The sequence below is a fragment of the Rhea pennata genome, chromosome 24 (genome assembly GCF_028389875.1).
Source record: "Rhea pennata isolate bPtePen1 chromosome 24, bPtePen1.pri, whole genome shotgun sequence".
Taxonomy (NCBI): Eukaryota; Metazoa; Chordata; class Aves; order Rheiformes; family Rheidae; genus Rhea; species Rhea pennata.
This window is the reverse complement of record NC_084686.1, coordinates 2,160,166-2,178,060: the sequence shown is the minus strand read 5'-3', so window position 1 is coordinate 2,178,060 and position 17,895 is coordinate 2,160,166. Positions and strand designations below refer to the sequence as shown.

At 46.1% G+C, this 17,895-nt stretch overlaps 1 long non-coding RNA gene across 3 annotated transcripts in view; it reads left to right on the top strand.

Annotated features, from left to right (window-relative positions):
- LOC134150540 (uncharacterized) overlaps nucleotides 1-7,962 on the top strand; it is a 113,787-nt gene extending 105,825 nt beyond the window's left edge. For all 3 annotated transcript variants that reach the window (XR_009960670.1, XR_009960669.1, XR_009960668.1), the window contains 2 exons: nucleotides 654-3,580; nucleotides 7,891-7,962. This is a non-coding gene — a long non-coding RNA (uncharacterized LOC134150540). The remainder of the gene's footprint in view (nucleotides 1-653; nucleotides 3,581-7,890) is intronic.
- Nucleotides 7,963-17,895: the final 9,933 nt, after the last annotated feature.

The window sequence follows — 17,895 nt, the reverse complement described above, 5'->3', positions numbered from 1 at the left end:
ATACCTGTTTGCACTTATGAAAACATCAGAAGATTCCAAACAACACAGCTGGGCATTTCCCCCACACCTATGAGGTGCCAGGGAGCTTTTACCAGGAAGTGAGGTCTTGGGGCGGAGGGGCTGCCTGGGTGAATGGAGGAAAAAAGGGGTCTTTGCACTGTGAGTGCCTGTTCTGACTCTCGGCAATTAAAAGCAGACCTTGCACAACTTTGAAGTTGAAAACTGCTCTTTGTGCAACTGTTTTGGAGCCAAGCTGGGCTTTGAGTGGGTATGAGCATATCTTTGCAAACTTTTAGAATTTACCACAAATTTTATTCCATGCTTTTCATATGCCATTAAGTTTCCGTTACATGGGTAAATGAACTATATGCAAAATTTCATAGTTTCAGTAGGAAAACAGTCTCTGGGTCTTGACTTCTCCTTAACTTGTTGTCAACACACACAAGGGGATATTTAACGGTAGTGTTGGCAGATTAACAAATTGCCTTGGCTAGTATTACATGGGATGTCACAAAACTGTCAGGGAAATGCTAAAACTGTCGTCTTTAATGGTAGCTGGAAACGAGCTGGCCTTTGGATTATAGGGCAATTTAATCTAAGAAATGTAGGGCAAGTGTTGTTTTTATGCCAGATAACAAACCGTTTCTCTACAGTGGCAGTAAAGCTTGTGACGACGGCAGCGGCTCTGGAGGTGCCAGCTGGACCTGACGCCGCATCCCTGGGGCGGCGGGAGCCGTCAGACGTGCCCGGGGGAGCCCTCGCTTCCCGCTAGCTCGTGGTGGGAAGTGGCGAGGATGCGGGTGACTGGCCAAACACAACTGCACACAGTTATCCAAAACTGAGAATTTGCTACGGGAGGAGAGGCTTGCTTGAGTTGAGAACAGCATTTTCCATTGAGCCTGGGTCAGTCTAAGCAATTTTTTTGGTTTTGTTTCCAACCCTTGAAAAAAATGAAGTAAATTTCAGTGTCCCCCATTTCTCTTAATTACATTTATTCTAAAGCTAGCTACACACAGAGACTATTTTACAGTATCTTCTGCAGTTTATATTTCTTCCAATGGATCATTTTTGCACCATGTTATGCTTTTCTTAAACAGTAATTCTGCAGAAATTTATCACTTGCAGTTCTGGATTGGTAGTTAATTGCTGGAGGAGGGCGAACCTAGGAAGAGTCCTATTTTTCTCAGCTAGTGACAAGACTGGTTTGTTTGGCTGATTCTTCAGGCAGATTATTTCCTAAAAAATGTAACTGCTGGCCTAGAGCAACAGTGGGACTATGGAGGAGGGTTGTGTTTGTTTTTTCTTTTGAAGAAGAGAGCAGCTGCAGGGAAGCAGAACAACTGCTTTAGAAGGTGGTTGATCCCTAACAAAACAGCAACTTCTTTCAGCTGATTTAACCAACCAGCACAAAACACAGACATTTATATTTTAATGAGACGAAGTCATAACACCTGGGCTCAAAGTTCAGAGCATGTCCTGCCTGTAAAGTTAAAGATCCAGGGCACAAACTTAGAGTTTTTAGGAAAGTTTTAAGGGTTATTCTTCCACTAGCTCAGCCTGCTACCTTGAGTAAGGGACACGAGAAATGTAATGACTAAGAGGAGAGTGCCTTGCTTTTCCTGCTCAGCAGCCCCTGGCAGACATCCTGCTTCTGCGCTGAATCGTTCAGCACCATGCACAAGATAAAAGTTCTCCTTCATCCATGGTTGCCGTCCCATCTGCTGCTGGAGGCTGCTGCAGCGTCCCATCCTCCAGCCTCGCCTCGAACACTGAAAACAGCCGCAGCAGAAGCTATGCCGGATGCCAAGCGGTCAACTGTCAAAGTAGCACCAAGCAGGCTGGGGAGCCGAGGGAGGAGGTGGGAGCACAGCGCAATTTACTGAAAACGCCGTCAGAAAGAGACAGGAGTGCTGTCGTCCTTCGACAAATCTAATTTTTGTAGCAGAGCACAGGTGGTTTGAAACCTCCTTGTCTGCACCCCAAATCCACGTTTCTTCTTACTAAGTGGACTGAAATTACCTCTTAATCAAATCTCTCCACAACGCAGTCTGTTGCAGTAGTTACAGAGAAGATAAGGTTTTAACCAAGTTATGCTTGAAAGCTACATGATGTAATTACTGATGTAACGTTGCTTCTTGAAGCAGGGGGGAGAGATCATTTTTCCTTCTCTCCTTCCTCTGGGGTTTGCAAGAAGCAATCACCTTTCATCAGACACACTGGCTTTAAAACATCAAAGCGAAACAGGATTGGGTTGTGCTTAGCCCATGTTGCTTGCTCACAAGCTTCCCCCCAGCGCACGGTTCTCCCAGCAGGACTCGGCTGGGTGCTGCGACCGGCTCCCGGGGAGGCTGGGCTGGAGGGCAGCCCTGGCATGGTTATCCATGCGAGGCGAGAGCGGTCTCTAGTTTCAAAGTCACTGTCTAAACTGAATGGAGAGATCACCCTTTGCACTTAGTGTCTGAGTTATGGACTGTCCCATGTGCGTTCTCCGTAATTTCTCCTTTACTGCCTATACTCAGGTGTGTTGCAGCAGATGCTATAGCTACTGGTTGTGGGAGCTGATTAAGAGAATTCAGGAGCCAGCTGAGCCATCCTCCAACCTTTCTGCTGTTCCAGTTCAACTATTTTTTCCTAGAAGTTACACAGTCCGAGGCCGGAGGAAATCCCGGACAGGGGCTGCAGCAGGACTGCACCGCAAGCCGGGGCCTGCGTACGGGGAGCAGCGTGGGGATGCGCTCTGGCCGGCGAGGCCGTGCAAGGCATACGGCAGCTGCCAGCGCAGAGCCTCAGCTGCACTTCTGTGCAAGGTAACGCAGGTCGTTCCCAGCAGGAGCAGCCTGGGGCCGGGCCGGTGCCGCCCGGCTCCGCAGCCCTCCCTCGGATCGGTCACTGCGCGACTGCGCGTGATTTACTGCCGTCGTTAGCACCGATACACAGCGAGCTGCAACGAGTCTGACACAGTGCTCGTACCTGCAGCAAAAGACAGTTACGGCCAAATCCAAACGTCAAGTTAAATGCTAGCTTCAGAAAAAGCCCTACCAGGAGCATTCAGTGTGATGGGTAATTTAAAACAGGATTGGATTATTATCTGGAATATTATCTCTCTGGATGACACTTGAAAGAAGATGACGTTTCTCCTTTCCTAAGAGCAAGGTTTTTCTCTTAAGATAGGTGGAAGGAGTTTCCATTTTTGGACACACACATAAATCTGTTGATTCAAACAGTGTTAGGAGGGCTCGCTAGCAGGGCTGCAGCTCCTGCATTTACTTTGCCTTTTGCTGCTGCATAGAAAGCTGAGACTTTTAATAAACTCTTTGGAAAGGTTTTCATTATTGTTGTCAGTCGTTCACAGAAAATCCTCAGTGTTAATAAGCTCTTTGTTCACCACCAGCCTTGAGAACTTAGATGATTCACCTCCCACAAGGGTTTCCTGCGCTAACATAAACAAACTGCTTTCACAGGGTGCCTGTGCATGCCGCAGGGATGCGCGTGGGACTTCCCGAGTGGCTGCTCCCCGTGAGCAGCCGGCTCTCCAGGCTTTAGCTGCTGCAGCCTTCCAGGAAATCGGAGTTTTGCAAAGGTAGTTTCTCCCTCGCTGCGTTTCGAGTGCACTCTGTGATTCCTCAAGGTTTCACATCTCTCTGTAAGGTTTGCTCTGTAATGTGGGCCAAGGTAACGGTGAGACTTGCGGCAGGCCACCAGCACGTGGAAACAAAGCCAGTCTGGAGTATTGTTTAAAGTGCAGCGATAGGGGGAGGGCTCGGAGCCTGTTTACCGAGTCTCCCATCCCGCTCGCTTGCTGGCTGCCGTGGGCTGCGTGCCAACCACACGCTTGCCGAAAGGGAAAGGCTGAGATGCACCATGTAGCATATCTACTGCAGAAATAATCAAAAGATTAACAAACCTATTGCAATTGTTCGGTACTCTTTCAACCGCAGGATGTTCAGGTAGGCAGCTCGTGTCCAGCACGTCCCCGTGCTTCTGCCTGGCTAACCAGCGGAGTCGGTGCGTTGTGCGAGCTGCCGGGAGAGCTGGCAGGAGAGCATCCCGCCCAAACGCACCTGGCAGCGGAAACAGCAGGGGAGGGGGAGCGGAGGGGAGCTGAGTGCAGCTATGCAAGGCATCCTGATGCAATTCTCTGCTTGGCATTTCTTTGCTCTCTAGTCTAAGCTTGGGAAAGGAAACGTGAGCCGAATACATCAGCACTATTTATTTAGACACAGGAGTTTCAAGTCTAGCAGGGGCTCACCGCATACTCTAAGATTTCCACTGCCTTTATTGACATCGTCGTTGGCAGCCGTTACCAAATCCCAGTGCTGCAGTAACTCTGCTCTGAAGAGTGTTGATCGTCGAGTGCTGCTCTGAGCCACCGCGCAGCTGCTTGGAGGCTTTGGCTTCATGGTTTCGTGCAGCTTCTGTCCCGCAACCCGGCCCTGTTGTCCACTGCAGACCGCTAGTAAAAGCTGAATGAAACAAACTCTTTGCTCTTCCTTTGAGCAAACCTATTGATAGCAATTTGTGCAGACCTTGAATTTGGCAGGTCTGGCTGAATACAAATGCTAAAGTCAGAGCTCAAAGGTGAGATTTCTTGGTGCTGTTCAGATATATGTCTTGTCCCAGTCCCCATCCCCAAGGCGTGGAGAATTAAGGTTGTCTGTGTGCAAATGCTGCATTCCCTAACCAGAAGCAAACAACAGCTCTCCAGAGGTTTAGGATGAGAGCCAATACAGGCTCTGCCATCCATTTTTAAGGCAAATATTGAGGAAAAATGTATGGTTGTTGCACAAGCGAAGGGGCTTCCGTTCTTTACCCAGCCTTTCCCAAAGCAATCTGTGAATGAAGAGCCCAAACACAAAAGTGATAACCTAAGCCCTTTTTCTTCTGCTGCTCCATTTCTGCTTCACTGCTGGAAAACCAAAGCTCGGAGGGTGTCATTGCTGGGGGACTATAGTCCCTGTTCTTGTATTAAAAGTGGGCATATGCCACATCATTCTGCTAATGTGCTTTCTTCTGCAGTGCTACCACCCATACAAGTGCTTGATCCATGTATCACTCACTTTATTAAGGCCTTTTCTTCCTCTGCACCAGGGAAACTACCATTTTGTCTTGGTCCATGAACTTTGATACAGCTAGGTATCTCCTAAGCAGGATGATCCTACATAACCAAAGGCCAAGACCCTTCTCTGTGGTGTGAACACAGGTGCTGCTTAGGCCACAGTTGAAGTTCAGAGGGAAACGGGCTGGGGGTGATGAGGAAGAGGTGCATAGGCTGAAGCTCTGCCCAGCAAAACCTCTGCCCTGCTCTTCCTCCCAGTAAGTGATAAACACTTTCAAGGGCTTTATGCATAAGCCCTTGACAGGCCTGTAAGTGCTGTCCAAACGCTGGATCAGTCCAATCCTATTCATAAAGCTTACCTTGAGGAGGTGTGGACAAAGATTTGGAGGCTCAGGGATTTTAAAAGCTCGGTGGGACTATTACAGTCACGCAGTCTGAACGTCAGAATAATACCTGCCATTTAATTCCACCTCTCAGTCCCTAAATTTAGCTGAGCAGCTTCTTACTGAAGCAGAGCCTTGATCTCTCTTGGAAAGACATCCATCCCTGATTTGAACACTATAAGAGGTACTTAAACGTTGTGGCTAAACCACCTCTTCCCTTTCCTGTTGGTATTTGCACTGTGTTAAGCCCAGAGGAAGAAGACTGTTTCCATGCAGTGATTCAGGCTGGATGGTTTCTCTGAGCCCACCCAATCTTTTATGCATCTTTTGAAACAAAGCAGGGACACTAGGATGAGAATCAGTTTCCAGAAATGGCCTTGTGAAAAGGGCAGTGCAATTAACTTCTCCCTGTTTCTTTTTTCAGAAAAACTTGCTTTACCCATGGAAGTGCTGAATCATCCCAGTCAGGGAAATTTTTACATAGATTTTTATAGGGTCTCCAAACACTTGGATAAATAAATAAATAAAAATTTATGCTCTTGGCAACTTCAGTGAAGTTCTGCTGAGTATCAAGAAACAAAAGAGAAGTAATGGCTAGAGCTTTGTAGCTCATTTTCCATCTGTCACAAAGGACGAGGGCAAAGGGTTAGTGGGAACTGCTTGTAATTGCAGGTTTCAAAGGGTGTGATTACAATTTGTCTCTATTGTGGGAGCTCAAGTTTGGAAATAATTGCTTTGTTTAACTTCAGCTCTGTTCCTTTTGTGTTGCTTTTAAAAACACTTGAGAATCTCTTGAGAACTGCATATTCATCAGTAAGGGAACGTACAGCCACCACTCCTAAGTTCAGGCTACTTTTCTTTTTCTGAGTCAAGTAGGACCAAAAGCTTTACTGATATTATTGATAGCTGAAGTAGACAGGCATCGGACAGCCCATCCACAGCAACCCAGGGTGTCTGAGATAAAGACAGAGATGGAGGTAACATTCTGCTGAGCCTCCTTTCGTACTTGCCCTCTTGTAGCCATGTGGAGGTTTTAGCTCTAATAGTTACCAATGGTTTCTGTAAGAGTTGATCTGTTCTGATGAGCAGAAGAAACTTGGCATGTGTCTTCTTAAGAAGTGCCTAAGAGATCTTCTATCAAAGAAACAATATTTCTGAAACCTCATTCTGGCTTAAAAAAGTAGAAAAATTATTCTTGCTCTAAATCTCTGTTTGAATTTCATTTCCGCTAGGGCAATAAGGCAAATATATAATTCACTGATTAATTTGGCTATTCTCAGTGAGTAGTCACCTGTAAATTATGCTTTCCCCCATCACAGTTACCATTCTGATATAGTCAGCAAAATGATAAAACTCACTCCAGTTCACAGGCCCAGAAAAAGGCCTGAGAATCATATAAGTTATGAAAAAAACAGGAAAAAACAATGCTGTTTAAATCCTATGTGGGACATCTGGCCAGAATCAAGCTTCATCTTCCACAAGCCAAGGAGCAGAGGTGTCTGGCAGGACTGTTATCAGGGGGCCAGAGGGCTGCCCAACACTCAGGACAACTGAATCCTTGTTCCAGCATCACTTTAGAGCTGCTGTATGCCCTCCTCCTCCCACTTTCAGGTCCTAAAGCCCTTCAGGACCGGGCCTGACTCACTCAGTGACTTTGCAAAAAACATTTCCATTTTGAGCCTGTAAATGGTCCTGGCATATAGTTCATAGATACTTCAGTCTGCATGAAAATCTCAGCCCCAGCTACCATTAGCATTTGCAGTCCCACTAATAGGCTTTATTCACTCCCCTCTCTTTCTCATCACCCACCTGGGAACACAGGTTTTATTGTTATTGTCTGCAGCACGCCAGCATCTCCCGATTCCTCAGTGCTTTGGCCCTTTACCCATCTGGCGGCCGTCAGCTCTATGCAAGAGATATTGCTTAGGGGTGTAGCAGCCAGGTGCAAATGACTGCAGCCCCAGCAGCTGGCTCCGTGGATTTATCTTTGTTTTCTTTGCTATTTGGGCTTATTCCTGTCACCAAAGACTCTTTGGTGCCGAGGCTGCAATACTCACTTCTGCAAATTTAATTCCCATTCTCTGTCCGAGCATTCAAGAGCAACAACAGACACTGGCACCATAACTGATTAAACACCTTTCTGTAGAATGAACTCTGGTTGCTGGGTAAAGGTGCAAAATGAATGTTTAAGGGAGACGCTCAGCCCCAGCATCAGGCTTCTGCTGTTGACAGGCTTTACAGCAGGGTGAAAAGCCCACAAACAGCAGATGGAGAGCTGGGCTGCAACGAGCAGTGGGCTGTACAGCGAACGGACTGCTGCTAGCGTCTGGGTCTGCGCAGGGCTCGGCTGTAATGTTAAACAGGCAGCCATACAGTGCACCATGCACTTCAAAGTATGCTGCAAATATTAATGAAGGCTCAAAGCACCCCTCGTTTATCTCTGTTTTACAGATGGGTAGGACAGAATGAGACCTTTCAGGGCCTCCCTCGGGGGCTGCATGGAGGCTCAGCAGCATAATCAAGATTAAACCATACTGCCCTGCTGGAACTGGGAACAGAGCTAAGGAGTCCGTTTTTCAGGCCCTAGCTTTCAAGAGCTCACTGGGCGCCCTTCCTTATAATCAAGGGTAATTATCTGTTAGTCAAAGTTGTAATTTATTACTTCTCTCCTGGAACATTTTGCTTCCCAGAGAAGGGACACTTGCAGAGAGTGTTTGCCTCGGTTTCTGAAGCTGAACTGAAACCGTGTCCCTGCTTGGCTTCTGCTGCTTATCATCAGAACCAGGGTGTTTCACCTCCTGATCCTTCCTGAGGTCAATGTTCTTCTCTCCTCTTCCTTTGCGTTCAGAAGGAAAAAACTGCTTCTTCAGGCTCTGTGCAAAGCAAACGCGTACATAGCCACGTGCAAAGCAAACGTGTGCATAGCCAGCACCTAGGAAGAGCGCAGTCCCCGGAGAGCTGGCTCGTTAGCAGGCGCTCGCCCACGCAGGCAGGCTCGGGGGCTCAGCGAGTGTCGCGCGCTGCATCCCCGGGCCAGCGCCTGCAGCCTCTCCCGCGGCGAGCTGGAGCCGAGGAGAAGAGGCTTTGTTGCCTTTGATGTTCACGCGCCACAGCTGCCACTCTCAGGCCACTTAATAGTTGTTTTTCTTTCCGTTGGATTAGGACTATCAGGGTAACGCAATTTCTTTGCATCTTGTCCTGTGAACAGCCTGACTGCACCGGGAGGGCCGGTGTGGAGGAGGCTCTGCTCGAAGCGCAGGTGCCGAGGGCAGACCGAATCGAGCCGCTAGAGCAGGGAGCCTGCTCCGAACAGAGCAGGCTGCCGAGTGCTCGCGCTGCAAAGGCAACGGCCTAGGAGGCAGGAGATCAAGCAGCTACAGACTGCAGCTAACTCATTCCTCCTGTCTACCCAGTGTCTGTCTGCTGTCATTTAGCAGATTTTGCTTGTCACTACCTCTCGGAGCTGCCACCACTTTGTATGGAATAAAATAGCATTTGAAAAATGCGGTTCTTGCTGTGTAAAACTTTAACAAAAACACATTCAGCCAGCAGAGCCTCCAGCCTTTTACACCATTCCTCACCAAGGGCAGGCATTCAGAAAGCTTGTCTGAAACGGGTAAGCTGAGTTTGTTCTGCAGAGAGTATTTTACTGCCCTTCTCTTTGGCCCCAGAAGCAACCCTTTAAGTTCAGAGAGGACAAATAAAATGCAGATTGTATTTGACAGCTATGTCACTACATGGCATCTTCCAGCATACACTGGAAGAAGCCTGCAGTCATCCCCAGTAACCCCCAGGGTGCCCAAGAGAGTCTGGAAATACATCGAGAGAAACAACCTATCGTGGACAGGAATGAAAAACAAGGAACGAGATGGCTGGAACACAAGAGTTTGGCCCACAAATGTCGCTGCACCTGAGTGGGAGAGAACCTTTGTCCCCACAATATACAAACCTATTTGTTTTTGTTCATCAAAATCCATTTTGTTCTAATTTGAGCTTAGGATGTTTGCACTGAGAAGGCCAAAACTATTTGCAAAAGGAAGAAAAGACAGATTTTTTTTTAATGTTAATTTTCATCTAAATGTTTCACAGGAGCTAAAGTCCATTTACTGACCACCCTGAGAGTCTGCTGGAACCAGTTCTGCCTGCCCAGAGTACACAGTTATGGTAATACGAAGCTGGATTGAAAGTCCAAAGGGGAAGAAGAAAAGAAGCAACAAACTGCGCTTCTTGCCTTCACTTTGAATTTCAGGTAAGAACATCTGTATTTTACTTGCACGCGTTGTTAAACAGGCAGTACCTTCCTGCACTGTATCAGGTTTTTCTGTAAGGCCCTCATGAAAGTACTTAGCCAGTGAAGAGTTCAAGATGTTTTTCTGTTCCCCTTTCCTGACTGCTCCGTCCTGTTCCCTCTCTTCCAGTGCATGTTCCCTCAAGGTACTGTTTTGATTAACTGGAGCAAAGGCCTGTAAACACTATAATCCTACAGCTCATTTGTGTGCTGTCTGTTCTGCCTGCTGCATGTTTGCATTTAGCTTATAGCAAGGGGATTGTGATGTCTGATTAGGACTTTAAATGAATAAATAGTAGAAACATTTGTTTTCTGTCTTTTTACCATCTTTCATTCTTGCCCACAGTCTGCTTCTTTCTTCTTATTCTCAGTTTTTCCCCTCTAGAAGCCGATATACTTAATCAGAGGGGTTTGTCCAAACTGAGTTATAAAATCTGCAATTGCTTTAGGGTTCATGAGTGTTTGTAGGCTATGAGCTGTGTAATATCTTCCGCCTGACTAGGAAATGGCTGCAAAACTGTGGTCCATCCTATTAGGACTTATCCGTGTAGAGCAATCTCTCAAAATACTCAATTAATACAATATTTCCTTCGGTGCCCCTATTGTTATGCCCTCTTAAACCTTAGATAGCAAGATGGCTTACAAGAGATGTGTACTTTCTGTGCTCTATTACAGCTGTTTGGAAACAGGGTAGTAATGAAACGCATAAACCACAGGGAATTATATCTAGAACATGCAAAGTTGTATTCCAAAGTAAATGGTCCATTGATCTTAAAAAACTATTTCAATTCCTTTCAAGAAATCTCTCCAGCTTTCTTCTGGTAGCAAATTATAGGTGTAGCTTTCAGTTTACTGTTACAGTTCTTAATCCTATTATACAGCCCTTTCTGCCATTCATTACAGTCCCTGCATAGCAGAGGAGTCACCTCCTGCGTGCAAGTGTCTTGAATCAAATGCAGGGAACTCTTTCCAAATTATCTGCAGGCTTCTTTGGGGTGCTTGAAATGCACACTTCTGCTCAAACTTTGGCAGAGCTGAAGGTTTCCAGTGGTGGGTCTCGCTGTTACCTTGTGGGGTCTGCTCAGCGGCTTTGGAGAGCCTCAGCCAGAGATCCTCGTTTTTCTTTCTATTCTTCGCCCCCCGTGCAGCTAAACGTGCCCACCGCTGGCAGGCTCAGCAGCCAGAGTCATTGAAACTTCCTGTGCTGAAGGCAAAACCTGCCCTCACAGCAGATACGCTGGGAAGGTGTCGTGGTCTGTATGCCTGGGAGAAATCTGCACTGCTTGTGCCTGCATTCCTCTTATCTGGGGGTCAAGTGGAACATTTTCATCTCTAAGGCTGATTAATCCAGCACAAAACTCCCAGAAAATATGCTAATGAGAGAAGATCCAAGGAGCAAGTAAACAACAGAATGGCACTGAGACAGGTGCAAAAAGCAGTAACTACCTTTTGATATACTAATCAAATTATGAGGCATGAGTTTCTGTTTGAACTAAGAAAAATAAATACTCTTAACCTAGAAATACGTTCGGGAAAAAAATGCCAAGAGACTCATAAAACCCTCTCTGCAGTATTTGCATTGATAATTTTAACGGGCACTTTACAGTTTGGCACTTCATTCATGCGCTGAAGGCAAAAAATCTATCCTCAAGTCAAAAAACATTAAAGTAAAAAATGGATTTCAATAAAACATGATATAAAAACAAGAAATAACTGTAAATGGAATTGAAAGTAAACTGCATAAAACTCCAGAGTGAGCCTCTCATTTCTATTTCTGAAACTTTACCTCTTGCAGCTGCAGTATGATCAGTATTCATACCTACTTTCCTAAAAATTTACTGCTTATGGTAATATTCAATGGTCCTTCAATCACAAGCATTTGTCTGTTCATTTCCATATCTCCTGAAAATTAAGCGAGAGCAGGTATTAAGCTTTCCTCTTCTCACCATCTGATCTACAAACGCTGGAATGAACAGAGTGACAATCTGCAAATTGCACGAGCGATGAACGGGGGAAGCGGTGCCAGAGGAGTAGAACAGGTGAGCGAGAAAAAAACCTCACTGAAGATAGAAAGAGTGAAATGGTTTTCATTCCAGCTCTGAATTTTCTCCCCGCAGACACAAATGGCGGAGTTCACATGAGTGCAAATCCACTACTGCTATATAAAAGTTGGCTCTGCTGTGAAAAATGTGAAGTGGCTTTTCAATGCAAATTCACAATATTGCCAAGGGGAAAAGTGCTCTCTCTCAGAGCCTGAAAGAGGCAAAAAGGAAACGGCAGATTTCACCCAGAATCAAATTAATAAAATCCCACCTTTTCCCCGTGAGTTTCAGAGGGCAGGCGGACTCCGGCCGTTTCATTCTCCGTGCATCAGTGCTAATGATGCCGCGTGGGAGCGCGCCCAGGAGGGCTCCTGCTGCGCTCGGGCCCTTCCCGGGGCAGCGGGGTGCCCCCCAACCGCGCCGCGGCTAACGGGGCCCCCGGCCGTCTCGCCGAGACGAAGAGGAGCAGGGAGACGCCAGCTCCCTCTCCGCCCCGCGCCGCGGCCGCCTCCCCTGCGACGGGCAGCCTGCGCGCGTTGCACCGCGCTGCCCGGTGTCTGCTGAAGAGAAGCTGTTTTGTGAAGAGGTGATTCTCATCTACTCATCTGAGCTCAGGAATCGAGCTTCTTCCACTGCTAAGCGCCCTTCGTAGTACAGTTTTTCTTTCTCTGTTTAAAAAGACTTTTCGAAGACATATTACATCAATGGCTGAACATTTCCCTTAATTTCTAAACTTGAATATAAACCTATTTCCAAATGAAGATAGCACGTGATAAGCCTTAATATGAGTGATTGCTGAGACTGAAAAGGAGGTGTGAGTGTCATGATAGTGGAGGAGAGAGAGCAGTAAATGAGGATTTGACACACAGGGAGAAACCAGCTCTGATTTCCATTATCTCAGTAATAAATGGCTGCTTGACATTCGTCAGTGTTACTATATATGGTTTGATATTACAATACACACTGTATGGCTCCATGCAAAAGGTTGTGGCATCCTTCCAAAATATAATATATATGGAAGAATAATTTCTGCAAGGAACTGATCTCTGTTGCTGTCATGGATTTGCTGAAGAAACTGACTGACAACCAGTTATCTGGGGCGGATTTTTAAAAGAGTATACATTTAATATTTCATCATTTTACATGGATCAAATAGCATTCTGAGTACAAAGGCACTGCTATTGTTAGCCTTTGAAAAGGAGCAGAATTTACCAGGAGAGCATGTTAGATCTTGAATTAAAAGATGTGCCTGCTTTACTGGGAAAGAATTGCTTTTCAGGTTGACTCTTTATTTTACTTTCTTTCCTTTCCTATTTAAAAGTGTCCTGAAAATCAGAAATGACAGTTAGGAATGAAATGCAATTTATTAACAGGTGCATGGGGGATCATATCTTTCTTAGAGCAATACTGCCTTTTGCACTGGATGTAACATTTAAAAGCATTAGAAGACCCTGTGCAAAAGAAAGGTGATACCTAAGAGGTGGAAATCACCTGTAATTAGTAAATCTGAGAGGTTTTATAAACAGCCTGTTGCAACTTTCAGTTTTTAGTTCCAGAGTGACACTGCGGGGATAGTAGCTTTGGCTTGAAGCTCTGGCATTCATCATGTCAGCCGCTTCCCTAGGTTGGAGCCATCCGCTGATTTGCTGCAGATACACTCTGTGTCGTGATGGTTGCTGATGAAGATGTTGAACTCCGTGGGCCCTAATATTAATTCTGAGGAACTGGACCGTTGGGATCATTACCTGTTGAGTCTGGCAGTCCAGCCCACTTTGACTCACCCGACAGCCCGTTCGTGCAGCCCATCCTTCCTTAGCTTCTATGGGAGAACATTGCAGGCAACCGCGTCCGAAGCTTTACTTAATCGTATCTACCTCTCTCCCTTCATCCTCACATTCACCCTGGCCAGCTTTCTCGGTACCTTTGGTGAAACCCACCCAGCCCTGGGAATTTCAATACATCCAACTTCTCTGAGTAGTTCCTGACTTCTTGTTCCCCCACATCAGAGGAGATAAAATCAGTCTCAGTGTCTCCTCCCCAGCTAACTTGGCCTCTGGGCACAGGCAGCAGAGTCCATCGTCTGGCTGTACTTGGGCAAAGGTTTGAGCTGGACAGAGGGCTCCAGGTTCAGGTCGCACAGCCATCCCAGGCATGCTTCACACAATGGTTGTCTTCTTCCTCTCTTCCCCACACTATTCTATATTTAATTTCCCAAGGCTCATTAACCACAAGCCTGTACCTGTTACCATGCCAAATCAGTGGAGTTATTTTTCGGCTGCGGTTATGCTTCAATTTGGAGTATTAATTTCCTTTAACGCTTGCCCTATTAATCACTTTAACAATCAAATTAAAACAATTATTTTAACGAGTTAATGGATTATGAAGAGCAGACAATACATATCTATAACCACTTATGCCAGAGCACTTTTATAAGAGTCAGCCTTGTCAATTATATATTAGACCGTAAATGTACTCCTATAGGTTCGGGAGGAGGGATGGGAAAGTGTTCTGTTTGACTGATTTAAATATGTCTGCCTCATCACTGCAGGAATTTTTATGTGCTCTAGGCCTATTAAAATCTAGTGCCAGCCATTGAAAATGATAAGCTGTTATGTTCTTGTGGGATATCAGTGCTAGAAGGCACAGTATTCTCTTTACATTTACATTGCCCCTATTCTGGCTACTCTGAGTATGTCGAAAAAAGGAAGCTTTTTAACCACATTTTTCATGATCTCCAGTCAAGTAGATGCTGGATCACCAAATTCCACCATCTCTCCCCTGGCCCAGAGCTTTCTAATCCTCGTGTCAAAATTCTGGTCTGAGGAAGTGGAGTATTTTTCAAATATTAAATCCTAACACCTTTCATATTTTGCTAATTCAAAGTACGATTTCATGTTGGATTCCATCCTGCCAGGGCTGATTAGGTTGACATGTGTAAGAAGTGGGAGGATAGCATAGAGGGAGCCCTGTAAGAGTGGAGGGACCAAACCAAACCTGCGCAAGAAGACGCAGGCATGCTTGAGTCCCGTGAGGGAGGGTTGGTTAGTACAGGCTAAATCTTTGTCCTTGATACTCAGCCATTAGAGGCTGAAGAGCTTCAGTCAAAAATGTTCGTTCCATGATCTATAAAAGCTCTTCTTCATAAAGACTGTGGCAGCAGCTGAGCATCTATAAAACCCCTACCTCGTAAAGGCTTCAGTAGTGGTACATCTCTTGCACTGAGAATGAAAAGAATTGGGGGAAATCAGCCCCACCTAGGCTCTCTGTTAGAGTCCCGTGCTCCTCGCAGGTGGAAATCAGTAACCACCTCTCTCATCTCACTGTTCCCAAAGCTGGGACAGAAGCCATGACAAAGTGCTCCACAGTGCCGGCATCTACCACTGGCACTGAGGTGAAGAAGCATGATGACAGAAGTTAAACTTAGGCTCTTAATTTTGGGGGGACTAGTTTCTGGGCCCAAGTCTCCTACCCACAGGCAGCAGGGGGCTGAGTAACTCTTTCTAGCAGAAAATATATTTTGGGTGGATGTGCACATTTGCAGAGGGAGCCCAGCCCACCACGGAAAATGGTGCCCTCGTTGGAACGAGACAGGCCCTCACTGCGTGAGGAAAGTATTTGCATCACGATTTCCAGACTCATGACAGCCAAGATAGAAAGCAACTGTTTAAAATGTTTTTCTAAAGGCAGAAATATATCAACAAGGCTTTGCTTTCTGCAGCTGAATCCCATGATTGATCGTACAATTTCAGTGTGCAGAAATCCATCTACGTTCCTGAAGCAGTTTCTGCTAAGATAATACTTCAGTTATGTGGTCATCTATACCAATAAACTCCGGGCTTACAAGTCTATTGGAATCTTTACAAGGGATACTCCACAGAGCTGTCTAGTTAAAAGACATACGTTTATTTCCAATTTAAAGCATAGATTTCCAGAATGAAGGTATGCATTTGTGGGGGGGGGTGCAGGGGTAAACATCAGAATGACTCAGACTGACCAGGATGAGTCAGGAGGAGTCGAAATACGCATCATTCCAACCACGGTCTCTGAAGAGACCGTTTGTGTCCTGCCGGCCGTGCTCGGGGCGCGCAGGTGGGATGGTTCACCCGGCCGTGCCCCAGAGGGGAAGCTGCCTGACCAGGGAATGGGTGCTGCTCTCTGCGTAGGAGCCCTGGGAGCCACCCTTAGCTCATCCTTGGCAGCCTGAGAAACATTAAAGAAGCCTGTTCAGGAGAGCACAAACTAGAGAAGATCCTCTGGCAGCCCAATAGCAGAGGACCTATGGCCTGAAGTAAGTGGTCCTGAAGACCCCAAATCCACATGGCAACCTCTGAGGGTGTTTCTGACCGTAGTCTGGGCCAAGGACTGAATGCCCATTAGCAGCTGCTAATCCCCACAGGACATTTTGCCTTTTGGTTTCGGGGAAAGGAATTCAGAGACTGTTCTGCAACAGGAGCCAGAACGCGTTCAGTGGAGAGATCAGGACCTGCACCCCGGAGGCAGGCAGTAGGTAGTAGCTTTTCAAGGCCAGCCCCAATCCTGTGTTTCCCCCGCTTTGTGTGCGGAATCTGAACAGCAGGAAAAAACCCAAAACACCTGAGTACAGCATTTAACTTCCCTTGAGGAAGGGATGCCTGCTGCCTTCTTAGTGCACACAGGTGGGGGCACTAAGGAACCACTTCCTTAAAGCACTTGGTGAGAAGCCCCTGAGAAGTACACAGTTTAATCCCCTGACTTATGTGCAATCTACGTGCAAAAGAAAAAGTAAGTGTAAAGTACTCTTGTTTGCTAACAACGTATTTTTCCTGTTAATTTCAGTAAGTGATGTTGTCTTCCAGGTTTACTGGGCAGCTAGGGAGTTAATGGGCTAAGGCAAAAAAAATAGTTTGTGAATCTTAAAAAAAAAAAATCCAGAACAGCATTGCTCTTGTGGCCTTTACCTCTCCCCCAGTACATCTGGGGTTAGTCCTATGAACTGACCACGAAACTGTCCCCAGAGCAAGGAAGGGGAGGCACTGCCGCTAGGTCCGTGAAAAAGCGGAATCAGTTTGTGGCTCCCGCCTGGGCTTGCGGGAGCCTGCCTGCTCTTCCCTCCCTCTTGGCAGGGACGGGGGCAGCACGTGCACCCTGAGCCGCGAGCACCACGCGGCTGGCGGGGCTGCCAGCAGGCTCGTCCTGCACCTCGTCTTCTGATGGGGCTTGCAAGGTTCACGGCAGCGGCACAGCCCCGCCTGCCCTCGGGCGCCCGCGGCTCTTCCTAGACGTGATCTGCATCCTCCAGGATTTTATTAGCGTTCATTTTAAATTAATGCTGGGGAGTTGTTGTGCCCTAGGTCTTAGGGGCCAGCCTGTGAGTACAGAAGTTCCAAGTCGTTAAGGTAGTTCATTTAACATTATGTTCCAAGACAATGGTCCTTTTTGGGTCGGGGATTGGGAAGTACATCCTTTAAAGCTACTATATTCAACACATAATTTAAGGTCTAATAGAAAGCCATAATATGATTATATTCAGATACATTTTATTTTCTGCTTTGGTCTTTCACACCTATTACTGTTTCAGATCCTAGTTACTTTAGAGTAACTTTTTAATAGCAAAATCAATTTTCCCCAAGTGAAATCTCGTTATCACAGAATTCTCATTAAAGAGGTGTCTCATAAAAAGCAGAGGATGAGAATGAATAAAGTGCAAATTATTACTGTATTTTTCTTCCAGAGTGGTTTGCACTCTGAAGAAATACGCAGTACTTGTACATTAAATAGTGACCAGTGCCTTAGGGAAACTTTTAGACAACCATGTAACTTGTTGGTTGTTCCTTCATGCCATGTAGCTTTTTTCATAGGAACCAGATGGGGTCTTTTATACTGTCAAGTTCAGGCCTCTAATAAAAAACTAAAACATAGTTTTACTCAAAGGGAAACAGCAACAATTCCAGCATAATCTCCTCCTTGTAATTCTGATGCTAAGACTATACTTCAGAGAACTCTGGGTACTTGGCTAATATTGAGATGAACCTCCTTGCCCTTTCCCTCTGCCCCAGGCTATAGGTATTGATATCATTTTCATCCTAGCTGTTAGAAAGACAAGTGCATTAGATGATGCCTTCTTTGCTTTTTACCCCAAACTTTTCC